The 20,731-nt window shown below is 39.6% G+C and overlaps 1 protein-coding gene across 14 annotated transcripts in view; it reads left to right on the top strand.

Moving 5' to 3' along the window:
• The first annotated feature begins 89 nt into the window (after positions 1-89).
• LOC126272880 (acyl-coenzyme A diphosphatase NUDT19) overlaps positions 90-20,731 on the top strand; it is a 98,102-nt gene continuing 77,460 nt past the window's right edge. For 3 of the 14 annotated variants that reach the window (XM_049976118.1, XM_049976117.1, XM_049976116.1), the window contains exons 1-2: positions 90-174; positions 8,254-8,313. The gene's annotated coding sequence lies outside the window, so the exon portion shown is untranslated. Of the gene's footprint in view, positions 175-227; positions 308-713; positions 757-8,081; positions 8,136-8,253; positions 8,314-8,718; positions 8,764-20,731 lie in introns of those variants that run through there. The other 11 variants (XM_049976122.1, XM_049976121.1, XM_049976119.1 and 8 more) reach the window with 8 other exon arrangements.

Here is a 20,731-nt window from a genome sequence, read left to right as displayed (position 1 = left end):
GTTTGAAAATGTCAAAAGAATAATCTGCATAGAAGAACGAATGAAAATATGACTTTGTTCGTTACTAACACGTTTTTCCGCTTAACTCCCCTATCTCGACATTGAAATGATTGGTGTCATCTGCTGAGTAATATGCAGATTAATTTAGTCTAGTTCAGAAGTTAGGACTTAATGGTTGGTATCATATGGATTTATCAAAATCTGATATTTCCTTTATCCTTTAATGCCAGTTAGATGTAAAGGAAATGCATAAAACTATGAAATTTTATCATATTGTAACGTTACACAATACGCTGGTCAGGAAACGGTAAGACCTAACCTTTTTTTGCAGCATGAATGGAACAGAATATAGAAACTGCTATTGTAACATCAATTTACATTTATCGTATTGACGAAAGCAGTGTTGTTCAGGCTTACGAAATACGTTAAAAAATGTAACTTATTATTTTTCCAGCGCAAGGTACATGCTACTGACGAGGCTAATCCGTTTCAGAATTTATGAACTCTTATGCGAGGGACAGCACCAATATTCCACTTGGCAAAGCAGTTAATAACTTGAGACTTTTGATCCACTTTTATTGTTTTGATTACATTAGGTCCTCCCCCCCCCCCCCCCTAGACAACTTAAAAGCCCTAGACTTAATGAATCGGAAAAAAATGACCCTCTCTCTCTCTCTCTCTCTCTCTCTCTCTCTCTCTCTCTCTCTCTCTCTCTTCCAATCAAGAACTTTGGCGCCGTAGTGGACTTGAATTCAGGTGCTCCGCTTTCCACCTTATAGACTATTTTTTCCTCGTAAATCAGTTAAGACGAATGATCTAATGTTACTTTAGAAAGGGCACGGCCCATTTACCGCACATCATTGGCAAATCTGCGCTTGTAATGACTTTGATGTTAAATTGATGTTTTGTTTTTAAATCCCAAACGTAAAATGTATTATCTGCTTTAATATCACTGCCCAGTAAAACATCAACTGCTTTGCATTTATCCATTCTCTCCATCAAACCACGTTAGTAGCACACACTATATTCTAGCCAAATGGTGAAGCACATCTAACTACACACACACCGGTTACCAGTCCATCCCCTTAACTAATCTGCCGACTCATTGCCCTTCATTAACTTCTTGATGATGATAAAGCAGCAAATAGTCTCTGCTATTGCAATCCTACGATCTGTTTAAGGGAATTGGGCAGTCCAATTATTGCTTCACAGTATATGTAAAGTTTGTTGTAAATAATCCACTACCCTTCAAAAGAAACAATGACAACTTAATTACAATAACAGAGTGGAAAATTACATTCATTACCCCACATTAAGGATGTATTTAACACAAAAAGGGGCGCATAATGCTTCAACAAAAATTTTTGATCACCTACACAGTGACATAAAATTTGTGTCTGACAGGAAAGCAAATTTGAAAACAAACTGAGAATGTTCCTCCTTGACAATTCCTTCTTTCTATAGTAGAATTTTTATTACTGCAATTTTTAAAAGGAGGTAGGCATGAATTGCTAACCCAAATCTATATGGTTTTTTTTTTTTTTTTTTTTTTTTTAAACAAAAAGAACAGAGAAATGTTCAGAATGTAACCATATGTACAAATTAATCTGTGGTGTGAATACAAAATGACTCATTTCACGCCATCATGATCTATTGTGCAATATGAGCCATGGAACATGTAAATGACTAACACCTTATTGGCCATACTGTTCCTTAACATAGTCTCCAACTATTGTAACAGCCACCTCTAAAGCATCCACATACACTATTTTTCCCACAGATCAGCACCCATATATCAACACTATCCCTATTTCACCCACGCACAGGCAGCACATTGAGTTTACAACACATTTCCAACAATTTTACTGGCTTTCATGTGGTGACCAATGTTTGCAACTTGTTGAAAACAGATTTTGAAACACAGACATAGCTATAAGCGGAGAAATAATGTTGAAACCATGTAGATAATTGTCGGCAACAGCACTGCAGGCAGCACCACCACTACCACAACAGAGAAACAAAATGAAATAAAGAAGGTTTCAACATAATGCGCCACATAGCTTAAATGATATGCAGAATAGTTATTGAAAGTGTTCTCCCACATTGTTGAGTAACATGTTTTGTGTGTAGTAGCACACTAACTGAATAATTTGGAGGAAACAGAAGGGATTTTACAGTTTAGCATATAATCAACTACGGACACAAAAATTAAAGTTATAGCTCTACATTATGAATCTGGTAACACCATGTAAACATTGAGGAGGAGCATTTACTGCAAGTGGCAACTCACAAAACATTTAACTATTATTTTTCTAACTACCCATCACAATGAACTTTTCAAAGTGAGATGATGTGAGGGATTATGTTCTTTGCTTAATAGGTAGTAATGTTTTCAAAACCAATTATCCTGTTTCATCCTCGAGACCATATGGTGCTGTGCTGAGTTCTTGCCATTAGGACAGATATCCATAAAAAAGGAGTATGAATACAAAAACGTACAAAATAATTAAATTCAGTATAGCTCATAATACAGAAGCATGCGCTTGTTACAGTACACAGTTTGATAGTTTATTATGTTCTCTGTCAGACAAAAGATGAGATTATTAATTTGTAATGATTTTAATTTAAACTTTTTGAAGGGATCTGACATAATTCAGTACCAGTCATAAATTTCCCTACCCGAGTTGCTCAAGTAGTAATACCCTTATAGATAATGTTTCCACGCAACAAGTAGACGTTAAATACATGTCTAATGGATTGTAAGATCGCAATGCACAGTTAGTCACAATATGTAACTTTGTTCCATAAACAGTTCACAAATACTCAGATAAAACAGTTAGGTCTATTAATGAAAAAAACCACTGAAGATTTTAAAGAAAATTTAAGAAAAACGTTGGCTGGGGCAAAGTTTACAACGAGCCTAATAGTAGATTGATATTCAACAATTTGTTTGTATCCAATTTTGAAAGCAATATTTTTAAGAGGGTAAAAAAAGAAAAAAAAAGGAGAGAGAGAGAGAGAGAGGTGAGAAAATTAGAACAAATAATTTCAGAAGATAAAACAGTACACCAAAGAAGGAATACAGAGGACATTTTGTGAAATAAAAATTAATCTCCTTGTCTGAAATAAGGAAGATCATTAAATATTATATTATGACATGAGTAATATCTCCAGTAAACCTGCCCAGGTAGCTGAGTACATTAAGTTACGGCATTCACTTCTGCAATGTGGGAGGTGCACAAGCCCTGGATTGAATTTACCTTGCAACCTCTTGCATGCTGCATCCTTTGAAGAGCCCATGGGCATCCGTCGTTCATCTTGTCAAGAAGTAGAAAGACTCCTAGCATGATTACTGGGCATTAAATGTTCCAACCATACCTGACCGGTACCTGGTACCATTCCTACACAGCTACAACAATGCACTGGCTGGAGCTACAGTCTCTAGGATGATCAAATGTGCCAAGTCTTTCACCCAGAGTCCTGTCACAGCTGAGGACTACCATCATCACATGATTCAGCATGAGAGTGGCTTTATCTATGTCTACATGAATACCCTGCAAAACACTGTGAAGTGCATGGCAGAAAGTACATCCCATTGCACCAGTTGTTAGGGCTTTATTCCATTTCTTTCACTTATGGAGTACTGGAAGGATGATTGTTAACTGCCTCTGTGCACGCCATAGTTAGTCCAATCTTGTCCTCACAATCCCTGTGGAAGCGATATGTGTGGGGTTGTAACCCTTCACTGTATACGTTCAGTATCCGCAGTCAGTCCTATCTGGTATGGGTTTCACATACTTGAGCAATATTCTAAAATGAGTCATACGAGTGACTTTTAAGCAACCTTCTTTATAGACTGATTGCATTTCCTTAGTATTCTACCAATAAACCAAAGTATGTTACTTACTTCACCCACGACAAAGCCTATGTGATTGTTCGATTTCATGTCTGTACAAAATGTTACCCCCAGCTATTTGTATGAGTTTACTAATTCCAGTTGTGTCTCGTTGATATTATAGTCATAGGATATAATACTTTCTGAGTTTTGTGAAGTGCACAATTAAACATTTCTGAAATTTAAAGCAAGTTTTCAATATTGGCACCACTTTGAAATCTTATCGAGATCTGACTGAATATTTGTAGGAGTTTCTTTCAAATTGTACTTTATTATGCATGGTGTTCATTTTGAATTGAGATGACAGAGTATCTCAAAAATGACTCATTCTAGGAAAAAAGGTGTTTTAGGTGAAAAGTTAATATTAGTCTGTGCTACAACTGGCCAACTCCTAACCATTCCTCTTGCATTGTATTTTCAAATGGAAACCCCACCATTTTTACTGCATATTTGGATTTTGCATCAAAAACTGCACATGATAAACTCAAACCATTGTTTTCTCTTCCTGGTAGATGGTACTGTAATCAGAAAGTATCAAGTGTGCCTGTTTTTGCAATTAAGAACCGACACATTTGATTCTACATTTAATTTATGATGTAATTGTAAATCATTGATATTCATGTTTGAAGTTTACTTGAGTGTTGCAAATTTGATTTTACTGTACAATATGGTTAACTGTTTTAATGTCTGGTTAGAAACTATGTTTAGCATGACCCAGATACAACGAAATGGAGGTAATAGTTTTCTGCTCCCATTGGGATGCTCGATATTGGTGACTATCCTTGCCTCTTACCATTGAGGCACTTGGTTTTGGTGATTCCTTTCGCCTCTCAGCATTGGGGTGCCTGATTTCAGTGAGCATGCAAGTGTTTACAGGATTTGTGCGTGTATGTGTGGCAGGTGTGCTTGCAACTATCACTGCATGGAAATTTTACTTTATTATTACAAGAGTTGTGGTTTGTACACTGCCTGTAGCCACATAAAAGCCAGTGCAAGGGGCACAGTGGTTGGATGAAACACATCCTGAAGCATCCCAGCATGTGCGCTACCTCCACACTGGTAATGTGACAATTCGTTTGGCCAGGTATCCAGAGGGACTGCAAGACCTGGGCTTGCACATGCCTCAACTGTTGGTGTGCCAAGATCGGCTGCCATATACATGCCCCTGTCACCATCTTCCAGATGTCAGGTATTGCTTCACCTACATTCATGTGGACATTGTTGGCTCTCTACCATCCTCTGACATCTGCACTATCTTCTCACCATTGTGGACAGGTTCACCTACTGGCCTGAAACAATGTCAACAACTGACATCACTGCCACCACAGTAGCCACTGTCTTCATCTCCAAGTGGATTTCCCATTTTAGTTGTCCATACCCTGTCACAATGGGCACCAATTTACATCTGCCCTCCTTCACACATTGACATGCCACTATGGGGCTGACCTGCACTTGACATTGATGTACCATCCAGTTGCAAATGGTGTGGTGGAACAACTCCACCATATCTTGAAGGCCACCATCACCTGCCCCAACAACATGTGGGCCACTGTCCTGCCTCTGGTACTTTTCGGCCTCAGTGTCCCTCACGAGGCTGATCTGGTAATGTTGGCTGATGACCTTGTCTAAAGCCAGCCACTTGCTGTACTGAGCAACTTCCTGGAACCCGCTGACCCCCCGCATGATGTCATGCTTGAGTTTGTTGCTGGCTTGCAGGACTGCACGGCTCTCCTGCAACATCCTCCCTTTGCCCCCCTGCCCCCTTCCCCCATCCCATCCCTCCCCCCAGCAACATGGCATATGCAGGACATTCATCGACCTCACTTCATGCACTCATGTCATGCTTCGTATCAACATTCAGTCAACCCCTGCTTTGCCAGCACTACTCTAGCCCCCACTCGGACCTTCACCCTACATCTTTACAACACCCTTACCAGCATATCGATTGATAGGATGAGGCCAACATAAATGGTGCCTGACTACACACCACGTAGCCCAACCACCATCCTTGTCAACATCCCACAGACGCCCGTCACTGGTGAAGCTGGCGCCACCGCTACATCGCTTGAAGCACCCCACAGCAACTCCCCTGAGACACCAGCCAACCACACCAATGCTGAGGACACCTCCAGAAACTCACCAAAGTACCCAGGTGCTGCACCCGATGCTTCCCCTGGACCATCAGCTGCCAACAACACAGGTTCCAGTATCCCGGAGATCTGGGATGCTCACACCCCTGCCCCTCTACCTCTCCTGCAGCATATGCCCAATGGAGCAAATTAACCTCCACTGCTCCAATAACTGATTAAACCCTGAAGTTGCACCACTACTTGATGCCTTCACCACATCTGCAGTGGTGCTATTTCACAGCAGCTTGCACCAAACCTGCCACCACCAATCCTCACACCTGAGACACCAGTGATTCACTCTCACACTGTCCAGAGCATGAATTTTCAGTTGTCAGATGTAGCCATTTGGCTCCTGCCTCTGCTGCACTGCACTGGCAAACTCACCCAGAAACTGCTCACTGTGTGCACAGCCCCAGACACATGCCCCCCTCCAGCCACTTTACCCTTGTTGCATTGCTCCAGCTGACCTGCCTCTGAATCCATCACTCAGTGCACTGTCGGCTGACACATTGCATGCACTCACTGCCAGCATCTCGCTGACCTACCTTGTCATGCAATGGCTTGGCACAGCTGATAGTCATTCGCCTCACATCACTCACTTGACCAGTAACTGCAGTGTCGATGGCGCTGCACTCAGCGTCACTGCTGATGTAACACGCTCTTCCACCAGTATCAGCCTCCGTTATCACAACCTGGCTCCTCCTCCGCTTTTGTGGGAATTTGATCTTGTGAATGCACTGTAATGGATATACCACATGGCTACGGACTTCAAGTCTTAAATAGTGCTATAAATGGGACCAAGTCCATCCTCAAAAGCAGCATGTTTTAAACAGTGCTCCACACTGCAAGACATTCTCTACGACTGGCTAGTGCATATGCTCATGTGGATACTAGCTGAGATTTGAGCTCCTGCCCATCATGGCCAGTATGCTCATGTGAAGAATGTATATCATTCTATTGACTCCTGGCTTAGTCTCTTCCCCATGAGAGACGTTAACCAGAATTTGTGTCAGTTCTGGCAGACACTGAGTGACTAATTATGAATCGCCTCCAACATGATTTGTAAAGCTCATATTTCAAACTCCTATAAGAGACATGATATTTTTTCTCTGCACTTCATGGTATGAAAACATTTGGGAGGATGACAGTTCAAATCAGCCTCTGGTCATCGAGATTTAGGTTTTCCATGATTTTCCTAAATTGCTAAAAGTAAATGGCAGGCTGGTTCCTGTGACAGGGCTCGGCCAATTTCCTTCCCTAATCTGAGTTTGTTCTCCTTCTCTAATGACCTCTTTAGTGGGACATTAAATCCGTATGTTTCTTACTTCTTTTGAGCAGCCAGTTTACTCCAGGACCATCACCCACCTGTGCAGCTACGGGATACTTAGTCAATTACAGCGTGGATTTCAAAAGGCCATTCTACTGAGACAGCTGTTTATACATTTACTGAGCACTAACTAACAACATCTTGAAATGATAAAATAACACCTATTGAGATCTTTTGTGGCTTATGGAAGGCATTTGATTGTGTCAGTCATATTATTCTATTAAGGTAGTTAAGGTTTTAAAGAATTTGTAGTTCAGCACATCCCTGGCTTAGTTTTTATTTAAGAAACAGAATGCAGGAAGTTACCCTTGGCCATTTGAGTAATGCAAAGGAGGATGCCACATCATCTGCTTGGGGAAAAACTACAAGGGGAGCCTCACACTTTGACAAATAAATAACTAAATAAAAAGGGTAGAAAGTTCTAAGCTCAAAGTATGCATATTGATGAAAAATTAAACTGGAAAAACCATTTAATAGAAGAGCTAAAATATTTAGGTTTGGATACATTTGCCATAAGAAATAATTGCCAACTTTGGTGTTCTAGAAGTCAATAAGTTAACATATTTTACATATTTTCATTTACCGATACCTTGCGAGATATTATTCTGAGGGAACACCTCACATAAGCGACAGTATTTTCTGCACATTTGTTTTGGATTTTGGACATATTTTAAACTTCCTTCATATCTTTGTGAGCACAACTACAAGTAATGAAAACAACACTATATTTATATTTGATATGTTCTTCAGGTGCATCTACGTGGTGCATAACAGTTGGCTACAGGTGAGTGATTGCCTTTCATAGCTTTTGTTTATTGTTTTCATCCAGGAATTTCCAGTAGTGAAATATTGTGAAAAATTTTGCAGCTGTTTCATAAAGCCTTAAATATTTTCTGTTTCAGGTTGCACACTTACAGAACCACTCGTTTGTTGCATTTTAAACTGACGGAAATTAGATAAAGGTTTGTGCAATTATTTATATGTTAGTATGGAGCAGCTTGTTATTCATTCTGCTTTTACACAATCATTTATCCTCACCTTTACAACCTTGACATTGGAGGTAGTGTTTGAATCCCTCTACCACACCCTGTTTTAAGTTTTTTGTGAATTCTCCAAATCTCTACAGATGAATGCAAAAAAAGAAGAAACTATGACTGATTCCTTCTTTCTGTCCTCTCCAACTGAGCTGGTGCTCCATTGCTGGTGTCTTGATAGTCAATGAGATGTTAAAATACAAACTGCCAACTTTCCTCATATTTCGGCTTTTTAATGTACTATAAAATTGACTTTTAGTGATTTCAGTATATATTTTCAAGTTACTCGAATTCCAAATGATGATCTTTTCATTCATTCACCTTGTTCTGTAGATCACAACAAGAAAGAGGACCTTCAATAATGTGGAACCAGTCAATGTATACTTTAACAAAGAGGAGCAAACCTTAAAAACATAATTTGTTTAATGGAATGACAATAAACTATCTTTACATCACTTTAACTATTCTTGCTTATGTCAGCAAAATTGAATCAAGTAAATTAGAAAGGAATCTGATACTTTAAAAAACTGCTGCCTCCTCAGTTTACTAAGTACCTGGGTATTGCCTCCTATTGGTAGCTTAACATTTACTTTGTTGGGATATGTGTCCTAAAGTGACCAAACATATATGTCACGAGCAGTGTGGACACTCTTTGGGGCAGTAGAATGAGACTTAAGTGCGTATCTGGACAGTGCGATTGACCAGATGCTTTGTGCTGATTCTCCATTTTAAGAGGATTCTTGTCATTCAAGCGTTCATATCTATCAGTAGCTTACTACCATCATAGTGTCCCACTTCCTCCATTGGTGACCCCACATCAACCATGAATATGTGCAAATTTGTCTCCGAACTCAGTTGTGAATTTGTCTCCGAACTCAGTTGTGCTTGCTATGATCTGACAATGTAGCTGTTGTACATCACATCACATCACATCACATCACCAGGCACCATACCCACATCAATGGATGCCACTCACAGGAATGCAGTGCAGGAGCAATATGGACAGTGTGTGAATCCAACTGTGAAAACTGAGTGTGCGAATAATCTGTTTTCATTATGGCTAGCAAGCAGTGGCATGGCACTGCAGCAACAATGGTGGCATATGATGAACCTGTTAATTGACTTAAATCCAGTGAATTTGACAGAATCCTTAGAGTACCTTCTCAATTGTAATCATCTCTCAACACCATGTTTGCATCACCCATGGCTTCCATGACTCACAATGTATTTCAACGTTTGCAATTTGTCACGCGACAACCAACTTAGCATGAACAATTGGCAGCCATCTTGCCTCGCACACTTCACAGAAACAGTGCATCCATCAGTAAATTGACATGTTTGGGTGGCACTCATCTCAAACTGCCACTCTTCAATTTCAGGAATCCGAGCTTGTGGTTCACAATCATTGAGTGCATTTTTCAGACAATGAGCATTTTTGATGAGCAACCATCAGCCACCTGGTGAGCCACTTGGAACTAATTTATGATATCATCAAGTTTCCTCTGGCAGAGTATAGACAGTCACAGCTCTGGCAGCACCTTCACACCCTTGCTGATCCAGCTCTTATATCAGATTCCATGCAGTTGATCAAGCTACCAACAGACCTACAGCTCACCATGATCGTGAATAAGACAGAGCCAATTGGATGGCACTTGGTTATGGCTGACAGAATATTCACTCTCATTCACCACAGCAAAAAGTAACAGTGTCCCAAGATTCGACTCAGTGACGCATGTGGCAGATCCCACACCTTGCACTGCATGAATGCAGCCAGCCGGACATAAAGAGTCACAATCACTACAAACCACAGTGCTCCCTGCTGCCTATGCAGCAATGTTCACTAGCACCTGAAGTTATAAACGTAAAAGTGGCATGCATCCTGCACTGACTCCAGGTCCTGCTGTCTGCTGGTATCATATGCAATTTGGCAATGCTGCACACAAATATCAGGACTCCTTGCGGGTAACAAAATTCTATGAGCAGGTCGCAATAAGCTCTCCAACCCACAACACCTCACTAAATCACTTTCAACCCATTAGAATATCTAACACACACATGCCTGTCTCAGCTGCTGCTCTTGGATATCTTCTCGGATAAAGCATCAAACCAGCATACACCATGCCAACACAGATGGCACCAACCACTGCACAGCCACCCAAAGGTCAGACAATTGCAGTGTGCTCTGTCTGTTAACAATGCTCCTGACCCTGCCACTCTCATGCATACATGCATGCACATCTGTGCTGTTTGTGACAGAAAAATGCATCTCATGGCAACCACAGATGGACCCCAGTTAAAAAAATACATGACAGTTAGTCACTGTAGATCTAAAACTTCCAAAATCTGTAGTTAATGAACTCCTTCAACTGGAATTGTTTGCCCTTCAGATTATCCCTGGGCCTCCAGAAATCAAGCTTATTCCTAGGAAGATGGCTCTACCAGATTGTGTGGTGGTTCAGGTTCTCACTTCTCAAACAGCTCGTGACAGCTACCCCCTTCTCAAGGTACAGGATCTCATGCACACCCTCACAGCACAACAATTTTCAGCACAGTCGGTTTCAAACATGCCTACCCACAAATACCGATGCACCCCAATTACATCCAAAAGACTGCCATTATAACTCTGTTTGCACTATTGGGCATCTCTTTATGCCATAAGGGCGTAAAAAATGTTGCGCAAACTTGGCAGTGCTTCATTGATTGTCTCCTCTTCTGCTTCCCCTTTTGCTATAGTTATCTTGATGACATACTCACTTTTCACATTCCGGAGTTCTTGCCACGCTGAAGAAGGGTGAATTGGTCATTAATGAGGTGAGATAACAACTTCAGCAGATGGAAGTCATCATTCTCAGGCACACTCTTTAACACTGCTGGCATCAAACTGACAACTAAATGTATGCTGGTTGTGCCAGACCTTCCTTGCCTGGAAACATACCACAACCTATGGTGAGTCCTCAGGATTCTCAACTTTTACTGCCAACACCTCCCACTGGCAGCCAGGTTGCAGATCCCAGTAATAAATGCATTGAAAGGCAATGATAAACATGAGAAAAGGAAATTACCTTGGACCCCAGAAATGATGTAAACACTTCGCCACACTAATAATTGCCTCATTCAAGCTGTTGTATTGGCACACCGACAAATGACTGCACAACTGACACTTAAAATGATATGAGTGCACTGCAATTGGAGCAGTTCTTCAACAGATTGTTAATAGTGTGCCATAATCACTTTACTTTTTCTTCAAGAAACTATCAGCCATGCATAATTCATCCGTAAGCTGCTCATAATTTACTCAGCTATGGGTTTTTCAGTGAAGTCACTGAAGGCTGCCAGGTAACAATATTTACAGATCATAAGCCCTTGATAAATGCCATTTGTAACTCACAACAGACACCAGCCCCTGATGTTTCCATCATTTCAATCTTACTGGCCAATACACAACTGACAAATGAAACATGCATGGTGGTGGTAATACCATTGCCTATTATTTCTCATGTGGTTCTGCAATCTACCTACAATATGAATATTAATGTATAGCACAAGAATAAACAAATGATCCTGCCATCACTCAGCTACTCACCGATGGAAGTACTTTGCCTTCGACAACCACCATATTACTGTGTGACATCCGTTCCTGTGGGGAAACTATGACCATTGGTCTCCCTCAACATGCGACACATGGTATTTGGTGGATTTCACAACTTTAGTCACCCTGATGCCAGGACAAGAAATGGCTGATTGCAGACTGTTTTGTGTGGCATAGTAAAACAGGACTGTTGCCTCTAGGCATGATGGATGCTGTTTACCCTGCAAACAGAACAAAGCAGGGCATAATGCTTAACCTCTATTAGGCAACTTTCTCAAGTCAACAGGACATTACAAACATATTCACATTGACATTGTCAAGCAACTCCCGAATTCAAAGGAGTTCGTTACATTCTCTTTGCCATTGATAGAAAGACTCACTGGGGGAGGTGGCCTCCTCCTATGATATCATGGCAGACATCCTCGCAGGGACTTTTGTCAGACTGTAGATTGTATGCTTTTGTGTACCTGACCATATTATGACTGACCAGGACAGACAGTTTGAGTCAGTCCTTTTCAACACTCTTTGCTGCCTCTGTCGGATCGACCATATGCACATCACTGCTTACCACGCATAAAGCAATGGCCTGGTGCAGAGCTGGCATAGAGCAATGAAAGCAGCTTCGTGTGCCGTGGGGGCTCATGGACTGAGGCACTTCCATGGCTTCTAATAGGTACACGGGGTGCATATGAAAAAGACCTTCAGGCTTCGCTTGACAAAGCAGTGTATGAACCCTTGTACTCCCTGCAGATTATACTCTGCGCACGGCTGACATCAGCGAGTTCAGTATTTCACAATTGGTAAGTGCATAAAAAATCACGTCCACCACATACAGATCGCCCTGTTGATGCCACATTCTGCACTAAAGATAGTCATCAAAGAAATCTCAAACACTGTGACCGGGTGATCTTGCCTAATGACACAATATGTCCCATATTGCAACCTCCTTATTTCGGACCATAAAAAGTGCTCAAATCTGGAATGTATACCTCTGACATTTTGATTAACATGAAACCTACAACTGTCCTCCTTGACTGCCTCAGACTAGCACAGATACTGGAAGATGGACCTCCTGCATCGTCGCTGGACGATGATGATCCCCACCTCAGCAACCACTACACGAACACATACTACACAACATTTCAACTGCCACAAGAGTTATGAAATGCTGTTGCATCTCCACACAAGCTGACTGACCCATCTATACCTCCAATTCATGGTACTGTTGCGCCAGATGACCACCACAACACCTCACCTCCTGTCCTCTGTGAGAAATGATCCGATCATACCAAGCTCAAGCACCAGCCATGATGTGATTGGTCACATATATTCCTGCATGCTCCATGACAAATGGACTGGTCGGGCCCTCTGCAGACATTACAAATAGCCCGACCGGTCCCACACACCTGTGCTACTGCAAACAACAGTGGTGCACAGTCCTCCCATGCCTTTTGATGCAGACTGTCCACCACACCTCACTGTGCTCCATACTTCCAGTGGACTCACTGTGTGGACATTTGTCCAATAGCGATCAAACATCTTTGGTGGTGTGAGAATCTTTGTAACAGTGCTATGTGACTTCAGTGCAAGCTGAACAAAACAATTGACTAGATGCTCTGTACTAGTGCTCTGTTTAATGAGGAGTGTTCTTTTGATTCAAGTGTGTCATCTCTATTAGTGGTTTACTACCAGTGTAGTACAACACTTCCTGCAACTTGGTTATACTAGAATTTTTCAGAGCATATAGCTATGTGCTTCTATATGCAGCAAATTACTGCTAGACATACAACTTTTCTTGCCATGCATCTAACAGAACTTTTTAATCCTTAAATCTAACTGAATGGTTACTCTGTAGAAAGAATGGCTCTTGCATGTTTTAATTTTTTTGGAAAGAGACAAATCCAGCTTACACATGGGGCAAATTCTTTTTGAAGGAGCAGTGAAGAAGGAATTGTCAGTGAGATAAGAAACATGATTTGAATGGCAAGACACTTCTACAAAATCTTCCAGAAGCTTCCAGGATTGTAAAAAGTGGCATTCTATACAGATGGTCAGAAAGCAAAATGTACATAGCAAGAATAAATTTCAGTATCAAGTAGCATTGCAATAGGTAAGGATCTGTATTTAGAGACCCTGATAAATTCTTAAGTAGTAAATATCTGGAGAAAGAGGATTTACATCCCAAGAGATTTGGTTCCAAAACACTTAGCAAAATGTTCCTTTCAGATTAGATAAAATGTCTGAATGCTCCACAAAATAAAAGGTTGTCAGAAACAGAGGTAGGGAATATTATATTAACACTGAAAAACAAAAATTCTGCAGGTTGGGATGGGATGCCCAAAAAAGTTCTCAAGTTTGTGCATAAAATAATAGGAAATGCACAATTTATAATAATAAACCATTCTTTTGAACGTGGACATTTCCCGGAGGTGCTACACTGCTGTTCAAATAAGAGTCAAGAGAGGACATGGAAATTGTTGTCCCTTATCTCTTCTTCCCGTCCTGTCAAAAGTATTCAAAAAAGCTCTACCATCCAGATTAAAAATTTTATCGAAAAAAATGGGATTATTTTGAAAAATCAATTTGGCTTCCAATATAGAAAAAACTCTGTAGATGCAATTAACAAATTTGTTGACAAGATCAGTACATCATTAGACAATCAGAATAGAGTTGCAGGGATATTTTGTGACCTCACAAAAGCATTTGACTCAGTAAATCATGCACTTCATATCCATAAACTTGACAGTCGTAGAATTAGGGGCAGTGTTCTGTATTGAGTTACTGTGTACCTGTGCAATAGGAAACAAAGAGCGGTGTCTCTGCAAATGCAGGAAATTATGCTTCTAAATAGAAGACAGTAACACAATATGTCCTTCAAGGTTCTGTGCTAGGACCTATATTGTTTCTGTTCTAAATTAATGACCTGTCAATCAATATAAATGCCCCACTGGTTTTATCTGCAGATGAACACCTGTATTAATCGAGGAGCATGAATCAGAAACTATGCTGTATTTGTCATTAGTACAATAGATAATTTAGAAATAGATTAACCCGGAACATCCCAAAACCCATGTGATCCATTTCAGAACATACAGTAAACACCCCAGGAAATTAAAAGAAACCATAAAATCAAATTCTAGAAGAAGTGGATTCTATGAAACATTTAGGATTAAACCTAGACAAGAATTTAAACTAGAGTAAACATGTGGGGTGTCTAGTAAAAAAAAGAAAAAAAAACTATTTAGCTCTGCAATTGCAGTGCAAATATTGGTTAATGACACTAACATGGCCACCCATAAGGAAAATAGCACACCAGTCAATTATAAGGTACAATATTGTTTTTTTAGTGAAGTCTGAACAGCTTAAAGCACATACTGAAATTATATAAAAGAATCATTAGGAACATGTGTGCTGTGTATCCATTAAAAATCTGAAATTATTAACACTGTCCTCCCTGTATATCTATGATATTTTCATTTTTTAGGTAGGAATTTATAATTATGCAACAAGAACTGCTTTGATCACATGCACTATACAAGAAATAAAGAAAATTTTATGCTCTTGTTTGTTGTTTAAACTTATAGCCTCAGGCTCTCCAGTATATAGGAATGAAAATTTACAACAAACTAAAAGCAAAGAACATTCTAAGTCTGAACCTATATTCACTTTAATGAAAGCTACATGATATGCTACTTCAGCAACGCTAATATTCAGTTGAAGATTTCATCAAGCATTATCTGAATATTTGAGGAGGATGTAGTTTATCAATTGTCTTGTTATGTAAATATGTAAAGGTATCTTTTCACAAAACAGTTGCTTAATGTTTAAATACTGCTCCATCTCATGACTATAATCTCACTAATCAGTGAAATTGTATTAACCATATTTTGACAAGTCTTCTGTACTCTAATAAAATGATTAGCATATGCTTGTTATGAGGTGAATAAACCACAATTCAAAATGTGATAAATGCAATATTGTTGACTACCTTTCTGTCACTCTGAATCCTAAACAAGAAGGCAACACCCACATGAAAAAATATTGTTACTTAATTGTATTGTGGTTGTGTAGTCAACTACCAATCAGCAACAAAAATCATCAAATTGTGTATGTATTAAGAAGTGTGCTTAAGAATCACAAGAGCCTTAAAGATGCTTATGTGAGATGTAAAGTTATATACAGTACACAATATTCTCACAGTTCATTCCAAATGAATAAACAGTTTATTTACTTTATTGCACTTCCCCAGAAGATCATTCTAAATGACAGGGAGTGAAAATATGCAGAATAAGCTAACACTCTTGTCTTTAAGTCAGCAAAATGAGAGATTCTTCTAAGAGCTAAAAATACTGAACTGTATTCTTGATTAGCTTATATTTGTATTGACTACATTTCAACTTACTGTCCAGTTAGATCTCAAAAGGAGTTTATACACAGCATACCATTAATGTCTATTTCTGGCACTAGCAGGTCTGTGTAGCCATTATCAGAGTTGTGTTCAGAATGAGTCTTTCATCCTGCAGTAGCGTGTGAATTGTTTTGAAACTTCACAGAAGCTACCAGAAGTTTTACAATGTGGCACATTCTGACACCGAGTGAAAAATTCTTATTAGAAAAAAAAAATTGTTTATGTTGTGGATAAGCCATTCCTCTGTAGTGTCCTTTCTTCCAGGAGTGTTAGTCCAGTAAGGTATGCGGGAGAGCTTCTGTGAAATTTGGGAGACAAGAGAGGAGGTACTGTTGTGGTAAAGCTGTGAGGGCAGGTCATGTCTGTGTAGTTCAGTCAGTCAGGGCAACTGTGAAAGGCAAGTTTGTGAATTTGAGTTCCAGTTCAACAGCCATTTTTAATCTGCTAGGAAGTCTTTGGCTAGGTTGAGTTTGGACCCTTGTGCCATCAGCAAATATTAAAATTATTGAACTGTCTTTTAAAGTCACTGGAAGAAGAGTAGACCCAGTATTGATCCCACATATTTTGTTCCCCCATGTTGTGGTTGTATGTATGTATTGAACTGGAGACTTAGCAATGATGCAGAGGCTTCGTGCCCACCGTAGCCCTCAGTGGTACACAACCCCACAACGGTCTACAGCAGTCCACTCACCCCACCGCCGGCCCGCACTGAACCCAGGGTTATTGTGCAGTTTGGCCCCAAGTGGACAACACCCCCCCCTCCCCTCCCAAGGAAGGAACATCTCATTCCAGATGAGTGTAACCCCAGTGTTTGCTTGCTAGAGTAATTATAGTATATGCTTATGTGGAGACAGTGTTTGCGCAGCAATTGCTGACATAGTGTAACTAAGGCAGAATACAGAATAAGGGGATCCAACCCACATTTGTGAAGGCAGATGAAAAACCGCTTTAAAAACCATCCACAGGCTGGCCGGCACACTGGACCTCGACACAAATCCGCTAGGTGGATTCATGCTGGGGACCGCCATGCTTTCCCACTCAGGAAGCAGCGCGTTAGACCACACAGCTAGCCAGGCGTGCATGTTGAGGTTACTTTCATACCTCTCAAACAGTCTGACAGTGAGACCCTATACTTTCTGTTATGAAGGTAAGACTCCATCCCTGCAGGAGGGTTGCCATTAATGCCATTGTTTGCAAAGTAGAATTTTGTGGTCCACACAGTCGAAGGCTTTGGTGAGTCACAAAATACACCAGTAGGATAAGTTTTGTTGTTTAAGTGTGCCAGGACTACATCTGTGAAGTTTTGTATTGCTTTCTCTGTGGAGAATTTCTTATGAAAACCAATCTGAGAGGCAGCTGACAAAGTCAGCTAAATTTCCTGTCTGACATGCTCCACACCCATGAGAATCATCTCATTTTTGGGTCTATGGAACAAAAACTGATTCTAATCTAATCTAAATGCATCAGTGTTACTTCATAGACCATATTATCAAGTGCTTGTGACACAACTGGAAAGAATGGAGTAGTTCTGTAACTATAAATGGTTTGTTTACTTCAGTTTTATAGATCGGTGTTACTACAGCATATTTAAGACTGTCAGGAAATACGAATGGTGGGCTCCATGTGGTTCCCAAGTTGTGCAGCAACCGTAAACCATACAATTACCAAATATGCAACAACCAGTTGCAAAATCATGTTTTATTTATTCACTTTTGCAAATCGATTTCAACTGATTAACAGCCATCATCGGCCCTTTCAACCAATATGTGCCCTGAGTAATAATACTGTCTTAAGCAGAGGTAAAACATGATTTGCAAAAGTGAACAAATAAAACATGATTTTGCGACTGATTGCTGCATATTTGGTAATTTAATGTCAGGAAATATGTCTCGAGTCATTGATTGGTTACAAAGATAACTTAAGGATAATGGTATCAAGTCAACACACGTTTTGAATATTCTACTAGAAAAAACCAGCAGAATTTTTAGTTACATCCTTAGGGCAGGCTGTTCCAGCTCAAGTAACCACCTGTGGGCATTCAAATGCCTGCAGACACAGACAAACAGCTGAAATGAGGGCAGTCAGTGAACCAAGCTGTAGCCTGTGTGATCCTACTGCTCTGGCTAAGTGCCCACAGGCAGAGGAGAGCAAGTGGCTTGTGCACAACAGAACATGGTGAAACCAGATTATGTGGTGGGTAGCCTAGCCCACCTGCACCTGTCCATGGGAGAGCTGATGAGCATTTGTGGGCACCCGTATCCCATGGGACAGCACTGGACAGCCTGCCCAGTGGGTTGTATTTTTCAAACTAATGTTGATAGTGCATGTAGTTTTGCACAACTAAATCTAATGCATCTGTATTTAGTTGTTTATTAATGGATGCAACATTTGCTGCCCTTGTGAGGAAGTGGCCAATAATCTGAAAGGGCCACAATTTCAACCAGAGCTATTTTCTGGGGTCTCAGTTTCATTTGGGTTGCTATTTTTATTTGTTTCTTATTTAACAATGTTTCAAATTGTTTTTGCCTTACTATTGGAGTGTTTTAGATGTGTAGTCACTCCCTACCTCCTTGTGCTGGTTCAGCTTGTATCTGTGGGGACATACTCTGTTCTGTTAGAAATACTAAATCTACCAGTCTGATATTTCACAGCATTGCAATGGGATTAATAATTCGCCCTTTTTACTTATGTGAGTTTTTGTATCTCTTCATTTAATACACTAAAAGAATAGTTATCTGTACTTCCAGTATGGACCAAACTGAACAGTATTTGAATCATATTTGTACTAACTGATTCTGTAAGTATCCTGCTACTGTGCCTCTAATTTCAGACCCATTACACTCCTTCCAATCTTTTCAAAATCTTTTAAGAAAGTACTCAATGATGAAATACTGACCAACTTTTTCACATGAATTTGTTAACTCCCTCTCACATTAGATTTTGTAAAGTTTTAACTACAGATAAAGACACACAATATCTCATAAACGAGAATCCTAGTGGAGCTAAACTGATGATATATTTTGTAACATAACCTAAGCTTTTAATTGGCTGGACCACAAAACTGTAAATGGCAAACTAAAGGTTTTGTTATTAATACCATGTGTCTTGCATGGGTGAAATCTTACTTTCTTAACAGGAAGCAGTGCATCTTATTGAAAAACTGTCATGAAACTAACATCAGATCTGGGTGGAGGGGGGGAGTTCAGGGGATTTGGAGGGGGATGGAAGGGGTCAAGACATTAGGGAGAAGAATGACTAATGGTTCCACTCTTGTTCTTCACCTATGTTAATGATTGTCCAATGATTGTAAAGAGAGTTAAATAAACTGTAATGTTTGCTGATCAGATACAGCTCAGATGATAACTGAACAAGCCTATAAGTGGTCCACAGCTAAAAGTTAACATCCTAATCTCATAACAACTCTTAGTATATGATTTGAAATGAGCAAAACTGAGGGCTAGCATCAGAAGCAGACACTAATGGCCACACACTAAATGAAACACTGTGTGTTAAATGTCTTGATGTTTAAGTCGGTAAAAAGTTAAAATGGAGTCAACATGATTTTAAACTAATAGAGAAGCTCAGTTCAACATGTTTTGCCCTTAGAAGCATCTCTCATTTTGTTGAACCAAAGACAAGAGTCTTGACTTATTTTGTATATTTTCACAAGTTTTTGTCCCAAAGAATGATATTTTGGGGCAGTGTAACTAAAGTAAATAAAGTGTTTGTACTGCTGAAGTAAGATGTAAAAAAACTGTGTAGAAAAGGATAATCATAAACCTTACAAATGCCTTTTGAAGCAGCTTCCAATTTGTATACTTATTTCGCAGTATATTTCGCCTTAAGGGGAGTTGGATGATTCTACCTCGGCCATGTTAAATTATATGACTGTAGGAACATTTTTCTCTCTAACCAACTGACATATTATCATGATTTGTTTTGTTGTGTTCCTTATATCTTTATCTTCATTTTAAACTGACAACTCTTAAAAATAACAAAAATTTATGTTTAAATTTTTTTTAAGTAGTCATAAAAACTGCAATTTTTTTTACTTTAATTAAATTTATACCATAGTTCTTTAAAAGATATTCATATTTCCTCAGCTTAAATCAACAACTAATGAATAAGCAACAATTTTTAAAAAATCATGTTGATAACATTAATAGTAGCCAAGAAAAATGTTCCTAACCATTGAAAAACACAGTTGTTGGGGAAATGCAAATAAAGATAAGACTATTAAACAATGATTTTATTCTTACTTTATTACATTCCAGCTTCATATGAAGGTCTACCTGGATCTTCTAGTTCTTCAAACTGGTCCTCAATCTTTCTTCTTGCTTGCTGTGAGG

Source organism: Schistocerca gregaria, chromosome 5 (assembly GCF_023897955.1).
Source record: "Schistocerca gregaria isolate iqSchGreg1 chromosome 5, iqSchGreg1.2, whole genome shotgun sequence".
Classification (NCBI taxonomy): Eukaryota; Metazoa; Arthropoda; class Insecta; order Orthoptera; family Acrididae; genus Schistocerca; species Schistocerca gregaria.
Note: the sequence above shows the minus strand (reverse complement) of the source record. Positions and strands in the feature narration are given on the sequence as shown.